This window comes from Somniosus microcephalus, chromosome 8, assembly GCF_052327205.1.
Source record: "Somniosus microcephalus isolate GS21.2 chromosome 8, FLI_Smic_1.0, whole genome shotgun sequence".
Taxonomy (NCBI): Eukaryota; Metazoa; Chordata; class Chondrichthyes; order Squaliformes; family Somniosidae; genus Somniosus; species Somniosus microcephalus.
This window is the reverse complement of record NC_140994.1, coordinates 263,508,658-263,516,041: the sequence shown is the minus strand read 5'-3', so window position 1 is coordinate 263,516,041 and position 7,384 is coordinate 263,508,658.

Sequence of the window (7,384 nt, the reverse complement as noted above, 5' to 3'; positions counted from 1 at the left end):
ACGGCACAGGCCCGTGCGGCCTTCACCCTCATAAAAGAGGACATTGCGAAGGCCACAATGCACGCAGTGGATGAGTCCATCCCTTTCCAAGTGGAGAGCGATGCATCCGACTTCGCCCTAGCCGCAACCCTTAAGCAGGCGGGGAGACCCGTGGCCTTCTTTTCACGGACCCTCCAGGGCCCCGAAATTCGACACTCCTCAGTCGAGAAGGAGGCCCAGGCGATAGTGGAGGCTGTACGGCACTGGAGGCATTACCTGGTAAACGTTTCACCCTGCTCACTGACCAATGGTCAGTAGCATTTATGTTTAACAACAGACAAAGGGGGAAAATCAAAAATGATAAGATATTGCGGTGGAGGATCGAGTTATCCACCTACAACTACGATATCTTATACCGGCCCGGGAAACTTAATGAGCCCCCAGACGCCCTATCCCGTGGGACATGTGCCAACGCACAAGTCGATAGGCTACGGACCCTCCACAATGATCTCTGCCACCCGGGGGTCACCAGGTTCTTCCACTTAATTAAAGCTCGCAACCTGCCTTACTCCATCGAGGAGGTCAGGACCATGACCAGGAACTGCCAGGTCTGCGCCGAATGCAAACCGCATTTTTATAGGCCAGACAGGGTACACCTGATTAAAGCCACCCGCCCCTTCGAACGTCTCAGCGTCGATTTCAAGGGGCCCCTTCCCTCCTCTGACCGCAACACGTACTTCCTCAATATTATTGACGAGTACTCCCGTTTCCCCTTCGCCATCCCCTGCCCGGACATGACCAGCGCCACAGTCATCAGGTGCCTCCACGACCTGTTCGCCATATTTGGCTTCCCCAATTACATCCACAGCGACAGGGGCTCGTCGTTCATGAGCGACGAGCTGCGCCAGTACCTGCTCGAGAAGGGCATAGCCACGAGCAGGACTACCAGCTACAACCCCCGGGGTAACGGACAGGTAGAGAGGGAGAACGCAACTGTGTGGAAGACTGCCATGCTTGCCCTAAAATCCAAGGGCCTCCCAATCTCCCGCTGGCAAGATGTCCTCCCCGATGCGCTCCACTCCATACGATCACTGCTCTGTACTGCCACAAACGCCACCCCTCACGAGAAGATGTTCGTCTTCCCCAGGAAATCCACCTCGGGGCATCACTACCGCCATGGCTGACGTCTCCGGGACCCGTCCTGCTCAGGAAACACGTGAGGAGCCATAAGACGGAACCCCTGGTCGAAAAGGTTCACCTCCTCCACGCCAACCCACAGTACGCCTACGTGGCGTATCCTGACGGGCGGGAGGACACAGTCTCAATTCGAGACCTCGCACCCTCAGGTACCACCCGAAACACCATCGATCACCATCCACTACCTCCACCCACCACCACTACCCACGATGCACCACCGGGGTGTCTACCACGAACTGACGACATGCCGGTGCCATCCCTACCCCGAGAGGACGACACGCCAGTGCTCCGTCCCACGCGAGAAGCGGCCGCGGGCAAAGAACCGCCGCAACCGGCACCACGAAGATCATTACGGCAGACAAGACCCCCGGAGAGACTTTCGTATACAAACTTTTGAAACACTTCACCCCGTCGGACTCTTTTTTAAACGAGGGGTGAATGTGGTAAACCACTGTTAACCTGTACATGCCTGTGTGGTAAACCACTGTTAACCCTGTACAAGTCCAGGCATGTCTCAGCCCCTGGCTCCACCCCTAAGCCCGGGTATAAAGGTGACTCACCACTCTTCCCCCGGGAGCTCTTAGGATGGATTCACTAGCAGAGGCATGCTCTAGTTCTTAGTCAATAAAAGCCTACTTCATATAAGTCCATCTCGTAGTCTTTGGTATTGTTGATACCGCATCAGGTTGCTAGATACATTGGTTGAAGTTAAGCAATTATAAGTTCAGTCTTTGAGGAGGCTTCCTTATTCTGTCTGGATAACGCCTCTTTGGGATATCAGGTTCTTCTGGCAAGGTTGAGTCGGGATCAATGTCGTTGTTTGGTTCGTCTGCTTCCAATATCACCGATTCTGCGGTAGATGCAATTGGTACTTCGGTTTCATCGCCAGGTGTATCAGATCGTGGTGTGGAGTTGACGTTTTCCAGTGACTCTAGAATCTGGTCAGCATGGCGTCTTACAACGCTCTCTCCAACGTCCACGGTATACATTAGAGGTCCTTGCCGTGTACAGATCGTTCCTGGCTACCATTTCTCTGTGCGGTAGTCCCGGGCCAAAACTGGTTGACCTATCTTAAAACTCCTGGTCGGCCTTTCATTCATATTCTGAAACTGCCTGTTCTCCACATCTCTTCTGACGTTTGGCTTAACCAAATCCAAGCGGCATCGTAGTCTTCGATTGAAGAACATCATGGCTGGAGTTTGGTTGGTAACCGCATGTGTCGCATTCCGGTAGGCAAACAAGAAGTTATCCACCTTGTGTTGTAGGGGTATATCTTCATTACACATTGCCTTGATAGCCTTCTTGAATGTTTGAACAAACCTCTCGGCCAATCCATTAGTGGCTGGATGATATGGGGCGGATGTGTAATGCTTAACACCATTGTTCTTTAAGAACCTCCGGAACTCTTCAGACACAAACTGTGGTCCATTGTCAGAGCAAATCTGTTCAGGCAGCCCATTCCTGGCGAATATGGTTCGTAAGACTGTGATAGTTTTTTCTGTGGTGGTTGAGGACATTTTTATTACCTCTGGCCACTTTGAATGTGCATCCACCGCAATTAAAAACATCGAGTCCATAAAGGGACCAGCAAAATCCATGTGCACCCTTTGCCATGGAGATGAGGGCCACTCCCATGGATGTAGAGGGGCTTGTGGTGGGGCGTTTTGGACCTTCTGGCATCCTGTACAGCTCTTGGTCATCTCTTCGATTTCTCTATCGATTCCCGGCCACCACACAAACGCTCTGGCTAAGTTCTTCATTTTTACCCCTCCCAGATGACCCTCATGAAGCTCATTGAGCACTCTATCCTTCAATTTGGGTGGAATTACTACTCTGGATCCACACATCAAGGTTCCTCTGCACACTGACAGCTGTTCTCTTCTCAGCGAGAATGCTGGCAGCAGTGGTTCGCCATGTGCTGGCCATCCCTTCACCGTTAAATCATAGACCCAGGAGAGTGTCGGGTCATTTCGTGTTTCCTTTTCTATGTTTGCATTCGTCACAGGGAGACATTCGACTATAGTCGAGTGGAATAACTCCACTGGATCCACTGCCAGTTCTTCTTCCACCGTAAGCAACGGTAGACGCGACAATCCATCAGCATTCCCATGCTGTTTAGTTCCTTTGTACTCGATGTCATATTGGTGTGCCCCTAGGAAAAGGGACCACCTCTGCAGCCGTTGTGCCATCATTATCGGTACGCCCTTCTGAGGGTTGAAAATGGAGACAAGAGGTTGATGATCAGTAAGTAGAGTAAATTTCTGACCGTGCAGGTAGTGATTGAACTTCTTCACCCCCCACACCAGGCTGAGGGCCTCTCTGTCAATCTGGGCGTAGTTACGCTCGGCTGAAGTTAACGAGCGTGACGCAAAAGCTATCGGCCTCTCTGAAACATCAAGGAATTTATGTGACAGTACCGCCCCAATGCCGTAGGGAGACGCATCACACGCCAGTCTTATCGGTAGTGATGGGTTGTAGTGAGCCAGTACTTCTCTTGAAGTGATTAGGTCCTTACTCTTCTGAAAGGCCCACTTACATTCATCGCTCCATTTCCATGCTACTCCCGTTCGTAGTAGGGCGTTCAGTGGATGCAGAATTGTGGACAAATTCGGCAAAAACTTATGGTAGTAATTCACCAATCCGAGGAATTACCTCAGTTGCGACACATTTTCAGGCGCTGGAGCCTTAACTACCACTTCAATTTTGTCAGGGGACTTATGTAACCCCTCTTCATCAATCACGTGGCCACAATACGATAGCTGTTTCTTAAAAAACTCGCACTTGGGGCGATTGGCTCGTAGCCCATGTTCACGTAGTCTAGTGAGCACCTGCTCTAGGTTGGCAAGGTGTTCACTGTCATCTTCACCTGTCACTAGGATGTCGTCCAAGTAACACTGAGTCCCCGGAATCCCTTGCAGGACTTGTTCCATCGGTCTTTGCCATATCGCCGGAGCTGATGCTACTCCGAATACCAGTCGATTATACTGGTAAAGACCTTTGTGAGTGTTTACCGTGAGATACTTCCTAGAGGATTCTTCAACCTCCATCTGCAAATATGCTTGTGCTAGGTCAATTTTTGTAAAACGCTTCCCTCCAGATAGTGAGGCGAAGATATCTTCTATCTTTGGAAGAGGATATTGTACTGTGTTGTAAGATTCGAAATTTTCAGCAATAATCACGCAAGAAAACAGGATAAAATAAGACAGGTTATTGACCAAAGTAAGCTTGCACAGAAAAACCTTTGATAAAAGGGCATACAAAATGGCCGCCGGGCCTCGTGATCAGTTTCTGGACCATTTGATTTCTGTTACTGCAAGCCAGACAGGCTTGTGGATTGAAAACAGTAAGCCCGCGAAAGCCAGTATCGGGAAACCGAAACTCAGGGAAACAGCATACATATTCAATGGATTCTAAGTACAGGACGGTTTCAGGCAAACAGGATGGGGCCCATCAAGATATGGGCGGACAATGCATGAACACTTATACCCATTTAATGTACAAAGGAGAAACCGTTTAACAGCCATCAAGGGAAATCTCCAGACCGATCAATATGCGAACCGAGTCACGGTGACAATGTAAAAGACATTAAAAGACATTATCGGCCAGGAAGGCCAGTTAAGTTATCACCGGCTCCCGTTACAAGACAAAGCACCCCTGCAGAGATTTCTGCCCGCCAAAATTAATACAAAGACAGGAGTATGATTTGGCGGGAGATAAGACTGTCCCAAAAGGGTATAACTATGGATTGAAAGTCCATCAAAGGGGCGGTTACGGTTACACGGATCCAGGATCAAGTTCACGTTTCACTTCTTCAGAATTCGACCAAGACGTTTCTTCTTTTCGAGGACGCTTCGGATGGACTTTTCAGTGCAAGGCAGCACTTCGATTTCGGGACACTATCGGTGTTCAGCCAGACAAGGCTCGGCCACGACGGGAAGACGACGAGGGTGGCCCGGGTGCTGTTGTCGGGAGATCATCGACGACCCAGGCCGAAGGAGAAGACACCCTCGGGAAAAAAACGACGATCCAGGTCGGATAAAAAGGACATTCCGAGCCTAGCCAGTCAAGGCCTCGACACGTGCATCCATTTCTTCAATATCACATTGGTGGCAGGGACTGCTCCATGAACCCAAATCCACAATAGTGGATCTCAACCTTGACGAGCGCTCATCGAGGCTGTGTCTACCCCGCCGCCTCGAGAGAGAGAGAGAGAATATCGACTGCGCCAGAAGTTTCCAGGTCCACGTGACGACGGAAAGCTGTGCTAAAAGATTGCGAACCCCTTTTTGCGATTCTGATAGTGGTGAGCATGATCCCGAGTTCCTCAAATCGAAACTTAGTTTAGGTATTTAGGGGAGGGAGTAAGGTTAAATCGTAATGTGTTTCCCCTTTTACGACGTGCCGTGTGTTCCCCATTTCCATAGAGTCAAGTTCATAAATTTGTGCATGATTGTAGTTACTTTAATCTGTGCCTATGACATGTACTTTGTAATGCTTCAAACTGTTTAAAAATAAAAGCATCCATTTCGTGCTATTCAACCTGGTCTATTGAGTCCTTTCTCTGCACTACAGTTCTCTGCATCTAAGTCCAAGGTCTAGAACCGTAGGGGAGAGTGGGTCGAACCACTCAAGGGTAATTATTGCACAAAGCCTGGCAGGAGACCAGAACGAGCAAGAGAAACCCCCTACAGAAATGGCGACCGCGGCAGGACCTTGGCAGCAGGAAAGTAGTGTGTTAGATCAAGGTCTGAATAAACGAAATGTGATGGATGAAAGAATAGCGGATTATGTTTTTGGAAAAGTCAACCTCACAAAACAATGGATATCTGACCTATTAAGGGATAGGCGCCCGCTAGACGCAGCCATCAAGTGGACAGAGGGTAAAGAGCATAAGAAATCTGTAGAAAAGGCGGTCTGGCTGATGTGCTACAAGAAGCAAGTCCAGCTTTTGGACCAAGTCGTTGCAGCACAAACAGCCCAGATCAAAGGGTTGCTTACAGACGTAGAGGAAAAGGTTGCGGGAGGTCAAAAACTGATTGAATCGCTTAACGCGCTGAATCAGGAACGCCACTCCACAACTCGCTGCCACGAAACCCGGGTAGAGTATTTAAAATGTCAGGTCATTGAAGCCAAGGCCTGTGAAGGTAGAATGAGAGAGAGGTGTTTCCGTCTAGCTAAGCAAATAGAGACCCAAGAGGAAAAACTTCTGGGAGCCAGGGCAGCATATAAGATGGCCATGGAGGATAGATCTGAGAGCACCGACCACAGCGCTTGCCGCCGGGAGCAAGAGGACCTGAGAACGGCCCTAGCCAAGGCAAACGGGTTGGTGTGTCTCATAAACCCACCAGCGAGCCAGCTATTGCTAGCCAAGGAATCCAAAAGACCGATTCCACAAGAGATAGTTCAGGAACCAACCCCCGAACCCTCTGCGCCTCCTGCTTATGATGAGTCTTGGACTCCGGGGAAGGAAATGGAGACGGTAGATGAAGAGATTCTTGAGGTAGAACAACACCAGATAGTAGAGTCGGGGCCGGCGCCGATGTGTCCAACTCGACACCGGAGGCTCGGTCCGAATGAAGACAATGGCGAGGACGGACCCCTTGTGAATCAGATCATAATGCCCCACAGCGCACAACAGCTGAGGGCAATGATAAGTCACATCCCAAAACTCTCCGAGTCAGGAGATCCCTCCATCCATTTTAGGGACGTGGAGCAGACCGCAGCAGTTAATGACTGCGACGGGGCTGAACAGTCTAAGATGCTGCTGTTCTCCCTGGACAGCTCGCTCCTCCAGTGTCTCCCTGACGAGAGCAAGAGAGGGCACAGGGAATATGAGTTGTTACGGGACGAGATCCTGGAGATTATAGGGGAGGGTGACGGAACTCCGTTCCTCCGTTTAGAAAAGACAGTGCAGCTAGAGGGAGAACCCCCACGGGTTTTCGCCGGAAGGTTGTGGCCCATGTATCGGCGCAGCTGCCCGGGAGGACCGGAACGGAACGCGCTAAATGATGAACAAAGGGCTCATTGGCTCCGGTGCCTGGTAGCAGGTTGCTTGCCAATAGTGAGGGAGCAGGCCAAAGCATGGTTTGACCCCACTAACGCCCGCTCCACGGAGGAACTAGTACTTGATCAGCTCACGATCAGTTACAGGAACAACAAGGGTAGGAAAACGCCTGTTTTAAAAGGAAAGGTACATGAGGCAAGGCCC